Source organism: Lactuca virosa, chromosome 3 (assembly GCF_052849685.1).
Source record: "Lactuca virosa cultivar CGN04683 chromosome 3, Lactuca_virosa_CGN04683_v6, whole genome shotgun sequence".
In the NCBI taxonomy this organism is placed as follows: domain Eukaryota; kingdom Viridiplantae; phylum Streptophyta; class Magnoliopsida; order Asterales; family Asteraceae; genus Lactuca; species Lactuca virosa.
Window position 1 is genome coordinate 85,367,371 of NC_136428.1, and position 15,916 is coordinate 85,383,286.

At 37.1% G+C, this 15,916-nt stretch overlaps 1 long non-coding RNA gene and 1 pseudogene across 2 annotated transcripts; both read right to left on the reverse strand.

Annotated features, from left to right (window-relative positions):
- Positions 1-391: 391 nt before the first annotated feature.
- On the reverse strand, positions 392-2,620 carry LOC145163755 (aluminum-activated malate transporter 9-like; annotated as a pseudogene). The gene is made up of 5 exons (XR_013739731.1): positions 2,467-2,620; positions 2,053-2,321; positions 1,839-1,976; positions 1,605-1,751; positions 392-573 (listed from the first exon to the last, which is right to left on the reverse strand). The product of XR_013739731.1 is annotated as an aluminum-activated malate transporter 9-like (transcript).
- Positions 2,621-2,830: 210 nt separating this feature from the next.
- Positions 2,831-4,524, reverse strand: LOC145166113 (uncharacterized). The gene is made up of 2 exons (XR_013740386.1): positions 3,512-4,524; positions 2,831-3,073 (listed from the first exon to the last, which is right to left on the reverse strand). It is a non-coding gene; the product is annotated as an uncharacterized LOC145166113 (long non-coding RNA).
- Positions 4,525-15,916: the final 11,392 nt, after the last annotated feature.

Sequence of the window (15,916 nt, forward strand, 5' to 3'; positions counted from 1 at the left end):
ACTAAACACATTGAGATTGATATTCACTTCGTTAGAGAAAAGGTACAACGCGGCCAAATCAGGGTTTTACATGTGTCGTCTTGATACCAGCTTGCCGATATATTCACCAAAGGTTTACCACAAGTACTTTTTCAAGATTTTCGATCCAGTCTAAGTGTCCGCAATCCTCCCCCTTAGACTGAGGGGGTATATTAGACTAGGAAACTTTATGATGTATATTATATATTTTGTAATTCTCATGGTACTAAACTGTAACATTTGTAAGTATATATATATATATATATATATATATATATATATATATATATATATATATATATATATATATATTCTAGTCAATGAGAAAGAGCGAGACACGTTGAATATTTTACAATCCATTAACTTCAACACAGAAGAGAGAAGAAGATTATCATTTGAAACAAAAGAAGTCTATCACTTCAAACAGAAGAAGTAAAAAATAAAATGTAATGTCATACACACTTCAAGTTATAACATATAGAAGAAGTAAAAGAACCTGATTTCATGTCACGAAATGCAATGCAATGCAATGAAGTAGTCTTCCCGTTCCTGATTCTTTGTTGTTGAATTGTGTTGTAAGAGTAAAAAATAAGAACATATATTAGATTTATAGGTGGAATAAAGTATTATGTGATATATTTTCGGATACTGATAACCATTCCAAAATTAAGCAAATTGATATCATACCATAAATACTAACATTAACAAATATACTAAAATAATTTAAAAATCAATATAATAATTGTCATAAGTCATACCAAAAATATTTTAAATCATACCACCCTAAATGAGTCTTCTTCATGGAGAAACCCTATCCGCTTATAAGCATATTAAGATATAATAACTGTCATAAGCAAATTGATATCATACCATAAATACTAACATTAACAAACATTCTAAAATAATTTAAAAATCAATATAATAACGGTCATAAGTCATACCAAAAATATTTTAAATCATACCAAAATTAATCACATTATTATAACATTTTAATTAAGATAATATCATACAAAAAATACTAACATTAACAAATATACTAAAAAAGTTAAGAAACAATATAATAATTGTCAAAAGTCATACCAACAAACCATCTTAAAAAATAGTAAAAAAATGTTTGGATTACTTTTTTAAGATCGGGTATGACTAGTTGTTAATCAAACTAATTTTTCATATTTTATTTTAGTCACTAAACTCTTTGTTTGTATGACCAATTAAAAATTTTATTATTTTTTATTACTTCCAACCCAGTTTATTTATACAAACTTAGATATTTTTTAAATCTTAAAAATTTGTAATTTATCTTAAAAATAAAAATTAATGAAACATATATGTAAGGGTCAAAATAAATTAGATTACGCTTCAAATAAATCAGTTTTCTGTATTAATACTTATTTTTTTTTTAAAAAAAAAATCCCAAGTTATTTAAAATGTGAAATTTCATTAAACATATATTTCAAATTTGAGATTAATTGTTGTTTAAAAATCGTTGTGATATTATCACAAACAAGAAATATAACATAGGCCAAGATTAACATTTTATAATTTTAATTTTAAATAGTATTATTCTAAAATATAATTCAAATTACCTGTATCTCCGAGAGTATACATCCATGTAATGCCATCACCATAAAAGAACAATGTCTAAGAGCACCACTAACTTTCACAAAATTTCTCCGTGGATATTTGTACATCTTGTAACGACCATGTGGAAGCTCCCAAATTGTAAATCACATCTTAAAAAACATATCAAACACCAAATCATACATTTTGACTTTTTCACCTAAATAAAAAAAGGGTTTGAACTTTGAATGTAAAATTACCAAAGTGTCCTCTTGACTTGTAGATTCCACAGCCGATCTATATCCAGTATAAAGCTGATCATCATAAGCTTGGTAATTGAGGATTTTTTATGGGATTCGTTTATATTCAACACAATTTAAGTATTGGTTAATAATACCGGAAAAGAAGCCATGACATAACATAACATATGAAATTTGTTACATTTAATCCTTATAAATCACAAACAAACAAACCTTCAAGGGAATTAGTAACATTGTAGAAATTCTTGACAACCAAATTATGCAATTCTTCACCAGCCCAAAATGGGATAAATGCCAACATTTACAAGCAAACCAACACCAGCTCCCAATGGAATTAGCAAAAACCTATCAACAGCTGTTCCCATAAACTCATTTGTTCGATACCCTGATGCAATTATGTAACAATAAGTCAAAGTAAACACTCTGAATCCATATTCATATGCCTTCAATGTGAGTAAAGTTTTGCAAAAGTTGCAAGTGATCCTACAAAAGAAATAGCAAAGTAATTTCGTTATGTAATAGGAATAAAAGAAAAGTAGGATGATATATATATATATATATATATATATATATATATATATATAATAAAGAAATGAATAAAAGTGCATCCGTAATTACTAATTAGTACCTATTGTAAATATGTTAATGATAATAACAACTTCATCCCATGCAGCCCCAAAGCGTTCACAAAAGTGAGCAAACTCAGCCATGGCAAGAGCGAGTCCACCAGCTGATAAATTCCCTAGTCCACGGTTCAATCCTTTGCTAAATGTTGCTCCTTTTTAAAATTAGGGGTAGTTAAGTAAATTTATATTTGTATGAATAATCAGTTTTCTTACATGGAAATTTGTAGTGTAAAAAAAGTAAAAATATAGATAACTTGTTATGGAAATTCAAACACCCTTGTTGGAAATTCATAATTTAGATAACATGTGAATCCAAATTCGCAACCAAAACAGTACCAGTGATTGTGAGTGTTAAGGCATTCAATCTTGGTAATGTGCTTCTGTAAATCATATTACCACACTCCATCATTGTACACGGAAGACCAACTCCAACGCCCAAAAACACATCATCAACAAAATCAAACAACTGAACTACAACTCTAAAACAAAAATACCTTTCTGTTTTCCTTAATATTTGTAATTGGAGCTATACTCGTTCTCCTTTTTTGCTTATTTCTCCCCTGATGCTTTCTCTGTTGTTGAAATCCAGCAATTGTTCTGTTATGCTTCCTGCAATTTAATGTCATACTTGAGGTTAAATGAGATAACAATAAAGAACACCAAAAATTTGCATAAGAAATTGTAAGTGTGAGTAATTCGTTCATAATTTTGTGCAAGTATGGAAGATGTGATGTGTTGGAGATCTTACAATTCACTCAGCAGAAAAATGTGTGTGTACAGAAGTTAAATTTAAAATAGACAAAATTGCAAAAATGGTCCAGTGGTATGCATTTTTTGGGGGTTTTAGTCCAAACCACGACTTTTTTTGGTTTCGTGGTCCTTTTGGACTAGTTTGTATGTAAAAATAGTCCCTCTGAAAATTGAAATGACTATAATACCCTTTGGGTATTTATTTTTCATTTTTCTTTCATTTTTTTAATTTAAAATGTATTTATTTATTTTAACAATTAAAAAATAATAGAGGACCTCTCTCTCTCGTATACCCACCTGTTGCGACCATGGATTCCCATTTCTCTTCTCTTCAATGCTCAACTAATCTTCCATAACCTAGAGAAAACTAGATTTTCAAAATGAAATCATAATGTAAATGAAAAGGCAGTTGGCGTGGAGCGGCAGATCTATGAGGGTGATAGGTAGTGTTTTCGATTGAAAAACACCCAAATCAAAATTATATCTGCAAGTATGTATCAGCAAAATTGATCAGAAATGGGTATCTCCATTCACGATGCCTCCTCTGTAGCTGCCAACAAACTTGCTCGATTCGATACACACACTTGATTGGGGTCCAATACACACATTGAAAAATTGAAACACATACACACACAGTGAAGAACATGAAAATAGTATGTAAACCCATTTGAAATTGGAATCGCTCAGTTGGATGGTTTTCTCATCGACTGGTGTGCTTCACGAACTAAATCCCACTCCCTCCCCTTCCGAATACCTTTGTTGCATATTCCCTCTGTTGTACATTTTTGCAGGTTTTAGAACTTACATGAGCATATTCCCACAGTTACCCACCTACAATTTGGGTCAAATGAATCTGAGAAAAAAAAAATATGAAGGAATCGATTTCACCTCTGTACCACAATCAACACCTTCGATCATAGTCGTCACCGGCCTCCACTGCAACAACCACCGATAGATGCGACACCGGAACCACCACCATCAATCCATACAAGAAACAATAGCAACAAGGTCGCTTCCTTCCTTCCTCTATCTCAATCTCGATTTCTCTTAATGATTGCTGATATACCCACAACATAGAGGAGCACATCGTTTTTTAATTACACAGTAGTGCATGTTCATCGATTTCTTTACAGCCGTCGGAGAATTTAGATTTGGCTGCTGAATCTTTTCCGGCAACCCAGCAAGTCAAGCCACAATGAAAACAAATAAAGCCGCTACACGTCGGTTTGAGCATAAATTTGATGAGGTTGGTTTCCAATCGATTTGGGTGTTTTGCTTTAGAGTGTGTATGTGTGTGTGGGTTCCTAGAGAGAGAGAGAGAGAGAGAGAGAGAGAGAGAGAGAGAGAGAGAGAGAGAGAGAGAGAGAGAGAGAGAGAGAGAGAGAGAGAGAGAGAGAGAGAGAGAGAGAGAGAGAGAGAGAGAGGTCCTCTATTATTTTTTAATTGTTAAAATAAATATTAAATTTAAAAAAATGAAAGAAAAATGAAAAATAAATACGCCAAGGGTATTGTAGTCATTTCAATTTTCGGAGGAACTATTTTCACATACAAACTAATCCAAAAGGATCACGAAGCCAAAAAAGTCGTGGTTTGGACTAAAACCCCAAAAAAATGCATAGTACAGGGACATTTTTGCAATTTTGCATTTAAAATATAGAGCGCTTTTAACATAGGGAAATACAAATCAATGGCGTTATTATTAATGACAGATCAAACAAATAAGTAGTGAAAAAGCCTCTTCTTACCTAATACAGCTTTCCCAATCTTGTTCAGACTTGGAATTGCCCTCAAAAGCAACGTAATCTGAAGTACAAATGAAAAGGTTTTTACGAATGGGCTCCATGTACAATTAGAGTTAGAGTCAACTAAATTTGTGAAGATGAAGGATATGACATGCTTCATAGATGTAGTGTACGAATACTATGATATCTTCCACTAATTGGAACGCAGAATATTAGGGGAAATTAGAAGGTAAACAATAATCCTAATAATTTATAGGATTGATTGAATTAAAAATTAACGATCGCAATACCTGCTTGTTAAGAGGATGTCGAAAGTCATCGGCGTCGAGATCACGAAAGAACAAAGGAGAGGAAGAAGAAGCTGCTTTAGGGTTTCTCGATGAAGAAGACTTATTTAGGGTTTTAGCGAGTAAATGTGAGTATAGGAATAAAAAATGTTGTTTAATTCCCAAATTAATTCTGTAAACGAATTCATGAGTAGCTGTATTGGATAATAAGTTGTACATCAGATAATAGGTATTGTACCTCTTAAATTTCAAGAAACACGCAATATGTTTAATAATATGATAATAAGTTTTACATGAAATAATAGGTATTGTACCTCTTAAATTTCAAGAAACAAGCAATATGTTTAATAATATAGTAAAGATATTAGTTTTGGTCTATATCTTAGTTACCATCAATGTCTTCCGTTAAATAGACGAATGATAAAATGCCCCTTTGGTCATTTTCTAATTTTATGTTGGGAAAATACTCTTTATAGACATATTTTGGGGTTGAATTTCAAAATATAGACACAAAAATTAGGATTTCCGGTTATAGACATGGATTCCGCGGAGGTAAGCTCTGAGGGTTCCGCGAAATCCACTGTAGCTCCACGGAATAGCAAAATCGTAAATAAATCAGGGTATTAAAAAAATAATAATAATAATAATAAAAAAACCACAAGATCCATTCCGTGAAGCTACCTCCGAGGAATTGATCTTCAGGAGAAAAAAAAAAATCCATCTCCAATGATTCTTTTATGTAAAGATCTCCGATTGACCAATTTTTTCCACCTCACATTCATTCCAAACAATGTCAAGAAAAATTCATACTATCATAATATTTTCTTGAAAATAATTAGTTGGGAATGAGTATAAACCCCGAAGAATCGATGTGGAAAAAAAATTCTGAAGATCCATTCCTCGGAGCTACCTCCGCAGAATGAGTTCATTCCTCGGAGGTAGCTCCGCGGAATGGATCTTGAGATTTTTTTTGCCACATCGATTCCTCGGAGAATAAGTTGATTCTGCGGCGCCCTCGGAGCTCAACTCCGCGGAATCCATGTCTATACCCGAAAATTTGACTTTTTGTGTCTATTTTTTGAAATCCCCCCCCCCCCCAAAAAAATGTCTATAAGTGGTAATTTCCCTTTTATGTTATCTTGTTTTTTGTCCCTTTCTCTTTTGTAATAATTAGTAAATTAAAGTGTTGGGCGGAGTTGCACAGCCGATTTGATGCCAATGGCTCGAGTGCTATCTTTTGGAGATAGAGATAATAGAGAAAAATATTGGCATCCAAGTGTGGTAGAGCAATGATGATGGAGACGAAGGATCAGAGGGCTAAAGTTATCGGAGAGTAGGCAAGGGGATAGGAAAAGAGGGCGGTGGAGGGTAGAGCAGTGGTAGGTGTGACATCCCGAAATTTAGGTCTAAAACCGTAAACAGTCAATTCATCGCGAGTTTTTTTATAACTTAACCTAGTGAGATTTAATGCACATTTTGGGGAAAAAATAGTGTCATAACAATTAAAATAAGATATCAGATGGTATCTTACTTTCAGTTGTGGAAAATCTCAAACGAATCACAAAACACAAACTGTAACCCTAGTTAATACGTTTGAAAAACAGAAAATTCGTATTAAGCGTTTGTAAGCGAAGAAAACACTCTAGTCTCGTAGTACATGTTCACCTGTTTCCGAAAATATAAGGAACGTCTAAAACGGAGTCCGTATGCAAAAGATACGACCGTTATAAGAAATCAAACCGGTATAATACTGATTCTTAAAACTGCATAAACTGATTTGATCCATTAAGACATTTGCACACTTCAGATGGAAATTCCGAGAACGTTTTTGGACTCAGGTTATGGTCTATTATTTAATTATGTACTTTGATGATATTAGGCCCATTAGCTTGGCCTAGACAGCTCTGACGTGTCAGCCTTGCCTGGTACGCTCCAGGCAGGCCTGCATGGCATTCCCTTGCCAGCCTTTTCTGGCGCTCCCTTGTCGGCCTTTCCTGGTGCGCGCCCGCCAGTCTCGCCAGGCGCCTCCGGGCGGCCTTACCCAGCTCCTTGCTAGTTGGGCCTGAATTGGGTTGGCCCAAGGCCTAACCTAATTCCCCTTGACCTAATTGTCCCCTATAAAGTGAACAATGCCCCCTCCATGGAAGAGGACTTTCCCCGGTGGCTCAGCCGCCACACTAGACTCCGCCCGGGTGGCTCATCTGCCACCCTCCGCCTTCGGCCGCCCTACACTATCCCAAGCGCCAAGATGGTTCTCCCCAGATAAGGAGAACCGTCTCATCTCTACCAACCAATCTAACTTGAACATCGGAGCCTGCTCTCGGGGCACAGTCTATGGTGCGGTTCTAACGACTTTGCTCTGTGATGTCCAGATCTCTGTCGTAGCAGAAGACCAGAAGATCCGCCGAAGGTCGATGTCGCATCATTTGGTGCCATCCCGGACTCGAACGAGCAACCACCATCTCAGTTGGTCTCAAGCTCGTTCTTGCCTAGCTCTATTTAGATCTGTTGCATTTTTACATCAGGTTTGCTAAGATTTCTTCATGTCTACCCTCATCTGATCAGATCCGCTTGGTTCTTGCCAAGATCTTTTCAGATCGGTTTTGCCATCGTTTAGATCTCAAGATCTACTTCATTTTCAGTTCAGATCTCTAGATCTATTTTTCGTTTTTAAGCTTAGATCTCAAGATTTGTTTAGTTTTTAGCTCATCTGAGCATCCATGAAGCTTGCAAAGATATATTGGATCTGTTTCCGTTTACACTTTGGTGGTTTTTCAACAACTTAAGGGAGGAGAAAAGAAAATTTTACAAGTTTTTATCCTTTTATCAAGTTCATATTACAAGAAAATCGTTTTTTAGTTAAGATTTTCTGTGTACAACCTCACTCCCTGCAACATTTATTTGTAAACAAAGTTGTGATACTTGTATATTTCACACAACCTTCAATAAAAAAGAATTTGCTCAGATGGTGGGATGTCAAGTCCACCAAGCAAATTACACCCTTTGTTTGCAAAGTCAAAGTCCAGGCCAAAGTCAAACTTCCTGACTGACCCTACTCGCCAAGTCAACCCGTTGACTCGTCGAGTCCTTATACTCTGAAAACTCTTAGAACACGACTCAACTCGCCGAGTCACCCCAAGACTCGTTGAGTCCAACGATCTCCGAGTCCCATCCTGTCCAACTCACTGAGTCACCCCTCGACTCACCGATCTGCGTCTTAATCAGAAGAGGTTTGGGGTTCTGCGACCTGACTCGCCGAGTCCAAGAACAGACTCGCCGAGTCCAAGGCAATCTTCAACAGACTCGTCGAGTTGTTCTTCCAACTCGCCGAGTCCATGCACATGTTCATACAACTCGTCGAGTACACCCATGTGACTCGCCGAGTCTCTTCAGTTCTCAATCCATACAGAGGCTTTTCGAGCCATGCAGGGGCTCCAATCCATAGATCCACTCTTCTACAGCCTAACCCTCACATAAAGTTGCAAACTTTACGTGAAACCAAGGAGATATAGGCCCAAAACACACTAGGGCTAGGGTTCATGACAAAGGGGCTTTACCAACAACTCTTAGACAGAAGCTTTATGACATTTTGGACCATCACAAGCCTAGATCTGAAGTAGCAACCTCAGATCTAAGCCTCTAACTTGAAATAGCTCACAATCATACCAAAAATGCCCCAAATCTCAAATGATAAAAGATCTAGATGCAAAAGAGCCCAAGCAACAGATTATTACCTCCAATATAAGCTCCAACTGAAGTAGATCCCGGATCTACACCACTCCTTAGCAGCAAACCTCTTGATCTTCAAGCTCCTTTCCAAGATTTTCTCCTCCAAAGCTCTATTCTCTCTATTAATGGAAGCTCACTTGATTCTAGGGTTTCTGGATCTCAAAAGGGTAGCAAAGAGGCTGAGGGTGGGTTATAATGTGCTTTATATAGGGCACAACCCCCGAGATTAGGGTTTTCTCTCTTCAGCACCGACTCGTCGAGTCCAAGCCGCCGACTTGGCGAGTTGGCCACTTAAACCGCGATAGAATCCCGCTCCGACTCGGCGAGTAAGCGGACCTACTCGTCGAGTCCCTTTCCTAAATTTACACTTTTGGCCCTTCATTGAACAATTGAAATTTTGGGTGTTACAGAACTACTATACAAGCTTTAAAATAACACATTACAACATAAAACTCATTATTGGACTATTTTTGTCAAATAAACAAAAGTTTGGGAAAAAGTTGTCATTTACGGTTTTTACAAGGCTCAAAAATGTCAAAACTGTTAAAATGGAAGTTTCTATGAACATTATGTTTTTCAAAGGACTAAAAATGAAATTTGTTTATTGGGCTAAAATTTTGGGCTTTTCGACCCATAGGCCCAAAGTTGCGAAAAATATGGTTTTAAGGAGCTGAAATGGTAAATTTCTCAAAACAGTAGGTAGATAAGTAAATAAATCTATTTTTGGGGTTAAAATGACCTTATTTGCTAAAAAGGATTGAAAATGCAAAGATTTTGGATTTTGGGTAAAAAGTGTAAAAGTTGCGAAAAGTGTGGATTAAAATGCAAGTCTTTTAACTAAAGGGTTGAAACTTTCTAAAAATTTACTTTTTGACTTAAAACATTATTTAAATAAGTGTTTGGGTCAAAAATGTCAAGAAAAATAGTTCAAGGGCCTAATATTTCATTTTTTTTATAAAAAGGACTAAAATTGCCAACTTTACCAAAATAAGGGGCTGAATAGGTCAAACTAATATTTTTGGTCAATTATGTTAATAATAAAATAATTGGGTCAAAATATACAAAACTTTATAACTTATGAGTTTTAAATAGAAAAATAACTATTTTTATAAATCTATGAATCATTATAAAACAAATTCGTGATTTTTACGACATATCGATTAAACAACTCGCAACATTAATACTATACAAAACAAGTAAACAAGTAAACATTCTAATGGTTGGGATTGAGAGATTCTAATCATGCTTATTGGGCCTTCGTGACTCATTAACATGACTTTTGGGCCTAACATAAATAATACATGTTATTGGGCCTCTTGTGACCCAATTACATGCTTAAGGGACCCTCAATGGTTTTTACATGCTATTGGGCCTCAGTGGCCCATTAGCATTACTAGTAAGGTCCAAATAAATCATATGCGAAATGGGCCAACGCGCTTTTCGTATACTCGACAACCTCAAATAACATACGAAATTAGTATGGTCTAGTAGTCCTCTTCTCCTCGTCTGTTAGGCTTACCCTCTCTTCAAGTAAACTAAAATCAGGTCATTAATCAAGGTTAATCAAATTCATGTGGATTAAGTGAGTAATAACGGGTGACACCAATAAGTTTCGGTCGTAGTCTGTAGTTGTAATCAAAGTCTCCTGGAGGGAGAGCGAGAGTTTGTGTATAGATCTATACGGGGTGACTCCCCCACACCTAAGCTGTTCGCTACAGTTAGACTCGGCCAGTCTAGGGTGACAAAGTCTTAAGATCAAATTTTGGTGTTCATTAGAATGCCAAGACAGACGAACTAGTCATTATCATGCATGGTTATAACGACTCACGTAGAAATCCGATATCATTTAAGTAATCAAGGGAAATCATATTCATTTTATGTGACGATACAATAATGTAAAACCATCATAAATTTTTATCGGAAAACATCGGGTTTTCCGGGGAAACCAATCTTGCTCATTTGTACTTTCAAAAACTATAATGCAAAACTTCTCATTTATTCATGTTTTGAAATCATTCACGCATATACTTACAGGATCATCACAACATTTTCAAGAAAAGTCTTAATACAGAAAATATCGGATTTTCTGGGTTTTACGAACGACATAAACTATTTTACATCAAACACACTTATGAACTCACCAACATTATATATGTTGACCGTTTTCAAAATAACTTGTATTCTCAGGTAATCGTTAGACAAGGAAGCATCCAGTGTGTTGAAAGTTTCTTTTGTAGTTGCTAATCACCAAACACTTTATATTTCGGAATCATGTAATGTAAACCTTGTACTTGATGTAAACAATGCCAGTTGTACTATGTAATGTTTGGTGATGAATGTGTTATGTTTCATGTATATTCATTGTGATGATATTTCAATTTAAGTCACGCGAGCCCTCGGACGTTTCCGCCGTCTGGTTCGGGGGTGTGACAATCACCAATGCAATCTAATAGAACCGGTGTAAATAAACTAACTAACTACAATTAAACTAAAAGGGGGGGGGGTGTTGTGATTGCTTGAAAACTAAAATACTTGAATAACTAAAAAGCTTGCAATTAAGCAAGATGGTGAGATGCTCAAATGTTGAGAATAATTGGTTAACCAAGGCAATTCAACACAATGAACATTTGTGTGTTTATCATTAGGATTCAACATGAAGCTTATCATTCATCCCAAATTGGTTATAGAAATCATGAAGCATGATATGCCAAGATTCCTCTTAGGTAGTATAGAGGTTGGGGAAGCCCACAACACACCTTCTTAATCAAGATCAAGGGTTTAATTGAAGCAATTGAACCCAAGAAGTTAATTAGCCTTAAGAAAGAAGGAATCCCCAATTCCTAGAGGATGTCAATGCTTACACATCCATAAAGGAGCTATGATTCATAAACTAGAGATTATTTTTACCATCATAAAGCCCTTGTTCTAAGTTAATTCAATGATTCAATGCAAAACCAAAGAAATAAACTAACAATAGCTCATTCAAGTGCCAAGCTCATGATCAAAGCATTAAACAAGCATAAGAAATATGATCTAGAACCATAAACATAAGATAATTGATAATCTAGCATGAATCCTTCAAAAACCCACAAACATTCAGAGGTTTTAACCAAAGTTAACCAATATAGAGAGTTTAGCCACTCATGGCAATAGAACAACAATCACAAAAGTCTAATTGCATAAAGAAACTACCAAATAACTTGGAAAGATGAAAAGAAATGAGTCTTGAGCTTCCAAATCGCCTCCTACAGCTCTCCAATGGTGTAAAATCGAGAGTATGGCTGCTAGATCTCATCCCCCAAGGTAATGGCAAGCCAAATGACCAAAATGCCCAAACTGGGCAGTTGCGCGGGTACCCGCGTGGCGAAAATTCCACCCGTGCAAATGTTGCTGTAATGCTATTGGTCCTTCCTTCCTCCACTCCACCCTTCCACTACCAAAGATTCCTTTGGTCCCCTCCATATCCATGTGATTTAAACTAACCAATCATCATTTAGCTACAAAGATGGATGCTCCAAGCCCAAAAATAGAAGTTTATGACCCATCTTCACAAGTCCAAAATATCCAAGTCTTCAATTCTTTAAGGCCCAAGTCTTCTTTTATGGATCCGTCAAGCCCAACAATGCCTCGAGAGCCCACAAGTCCGTCTTCACTCTAATCCACAATCACGATAAGCACCAAAATCCTGCAAAATACCTCATGCAACATAAAAAACACCCGGTACGATCCATACTAAAGAAAATAAATAAAATACAATGCAATAATGATAAAAAGATCTAAAAATCTAAAATAAACTAATAAAAATAAGGAAATAAAATAAGCTATCAAATCACCCCAAGCTTAAACCTAACTTGTCCTCAAGTTAGAACAAGACTAAAATGAGCTCGGGATAAGCTAAACTAAAAAGGAAAAAGAAAGGTACCATAGAACTTGGTCAACATCAGTCAACATGGTCAGAATTAGTCCTTCATGGACCCTACGCATCCTCAAAATGTTCCCCGATTTAGAGCCATAAACCACATTCTCAATCACTTGATGGGCGAATAGATCACGACTGGATGTAGTCGCGGTGTGCAAGACAAAGGAAACAGAGATGCGCCCAGTGGGGGCACTTTAAATCACTAATGTAGACCATAGTGCACGAAGGAAAGGCGCATCTTCACACACTATGACTCCTACATTTGTCAGGCTAAAGTGTTTAATACGAAATAGGGTTTTTGCAGCACGGCCTCCGGGCAAACATCCGGTTTCAGAGGCTTCTCCCTTGTACTGTCCTTTACAGTCTACCGTCTCATCGTCAAGGCCTTTTCTCACCAAAAATCAAAAATAAAATAAAATAATAAAAATTCTACTTAACCTAAATCTAAGCCTAGCAACTTAAATCTTCAATCTTGAACTTCTGTTATTTGGTATTCAGCTTCTTTGTTGCTTGATATTCGGTCTTCTTGAATCTTCATTTTTTTTGAACTAAAGCCTTGAACTTGGATTCTTGTTCTTCTTTTTGTGCTGCTCTTTTTTTCTTCATTTTTCTTCTTTGTTTTCACTTGTCCAATTTCTTCAATTTTTTTGTGTTTTCTTCTTTGAGGTCTAAGGAATTTCACCATGTAACAAAGGATGGAGGCTAACATGAACACCTAAAGATCATTGACAATGTGCCAAGATCAACTAAAAAGGGTGGGGAATGACTCAAAAATGGGTGTTACCGAAAAGACTTGGTCCAAAAGATGTGAATTGGGGGACCCACTTCAAAGTTCATCAAGCACCTCAATGCAAGGTGTGATAAACAAAATCTATCTAACTATCTACTCTAGACCCCTAGAAAAATGATAACCTATCCTAAAAAGGTGGCGAGAATCTAACTAAGCAAGGCTCGGGCGAGACTCGGGAGTACTAAGGGGTACTCCCCCCAAAACCAAGACGTGATTCTTCAATATCTTCAATGTCTTCATAATACCTTACCGGGCTAATCTTTTCTCGCACACATTGGCTTAACCAACCACATCCCTCCGCACCTAGACCCAATCAAGCTACCTGCATCTGACCCCCACACAAGCGGTCTTGAAATGGTCTGTGAGGCTCAAAACGTGCCCCACTTATCAAATACAATGAATTCCATATCAAGACCCGGGACCAATCTATGATTCAATACTTATGACTCGATGCTCTGGTACCTGTAGGGATGAGAAGACAAGAGAGAACAAAAATGCATGAACTTAAACTAGGATGCATCTAAAAAGTATGAAAATTAGAAAAGAAAGAAAGAAAATATGCAATATTTTTGAATTTTTCATGCAATTTTTATGAATGACCTAAATGAGTTACTCTAAATGCAACTATATACAACCTAAATGCAATAAAAATAAAATATAATAATACCTCACCCCAAGCTTAAAATGAAGCATTGTCCTCAATGCTTAGGATAAGAGTAAGGATGGATCATACCGGGATCAAGGTGGAGGAGGCCCACGAGGGGGGTAACCGGCTTCGGGCCGAAAATGATACTAAAGATTTTCCATGTAGTTGTTGGCGCGGGCTTGCTGCTCCTCGATGCGGCGAATGGCTGCTGTGTTCCGGTTGCCCTGGAGGCGCAATGAGGCAAGCTGACTGTAGATATCAAGAGGGAATTCGTGCTCGGGATCGGGCTCATTGTGTTGCTGATAGGAGTGGTACTCATGTTGCGGCTGAAAGTGTGATCCCGAGGGCTGATCATAAGGTGGTGGCAATTGTCGGATCGGGAGGTCATAATGGTCTTCGGCCTCAAATGGACTACCAGCATTGGAATTGTCGACTTGCATTTCATCATCATCATCGTGTAACTCGTCAGGCAAGAACCAAGTTTCAGGCTCGCTGGTGGAAAAGGCGGAGATGCTAGGATTAGGCAAGATGTAAATTGGTTCCTAGACATGATTGAGCCAAGAAAAATGGTTATGACGGGTAGGATGAGGTATCAGTAATTCCATCCGGGTGAGGGCTATGCAGTCAAGGAGATAGAGAGGTGGGTCATCCACTGGCACATACTCAGACTCGGGAAAGTGAAGGCCCACACCCAAACCAATTAGGGTAATGAAGCCTCCGATGCAAATATCATCAGTGGTCTTCGTGCGGATGCTGTCACATTTATCCAAGAAAAAGGTGGCGAAACCGGGGCAAGACCAATGTAGATGGCTCATGCAATAGAGGAAATAGAGCTCGACTGTGTTGATTTGTCCTGGCTCGTGACGAGCAAAGATGGAAGTTGAAAGGATTCGGTGGGCGATTCTCCAACAAGGATGGATGATGTAAGGATCTTTTTGTCGACTTGGATTGAAGTTTGGAAGACTTGTTATTTGAGTCCAAAACTCTACATTAGGAACGCTCTTGAATCGAGTCCACTGATGGCTATAGATGTCGGTGTTGAAGGTATTGTTTGTGCCGATGATGGTGTTGAGGGTGTCGTATGTGAGTCGGTGCTGCCGACCCTGCAGTTTTAATGTGAGCACCCCTGGTGTGTCATCCCGTGCATAAGTGGAGAGGAACTCTAGTGTGGGTTGTTGGTATGTGCGCGCGGAAAGAGCGAGGAATTCGTGCCAAACGATGTTGAAGAACAGTTGTTGCAGGCAATCGTCAAGGCCAAGGTGCGTCATTGAGTCTTGGTGGTAAAATTTGGTGGCTCGAATTGCACGTTTTTGGAGGTTTGAATTGAATTGTTTGATTTGCGCGCTAGTGAGGACAAGGTTACCCGCACGATCGGTGTTCTCAGTTGACACTTTTTTTGTGGATCGCGAGGATGAAGCCTCACGGGAAGAACCATGAGTTGCGTGAATGGTTTTGTCCCTTGCCATTGTACCTTTTTAATAGAACCTAACAAACACAAAAACTTTGCCAAAATTATCCCTCACACTCGCCTCACACCAATCCAATCAAATCAAATAACAAGAATTTAAACCGGGCAAATATTCCAAACT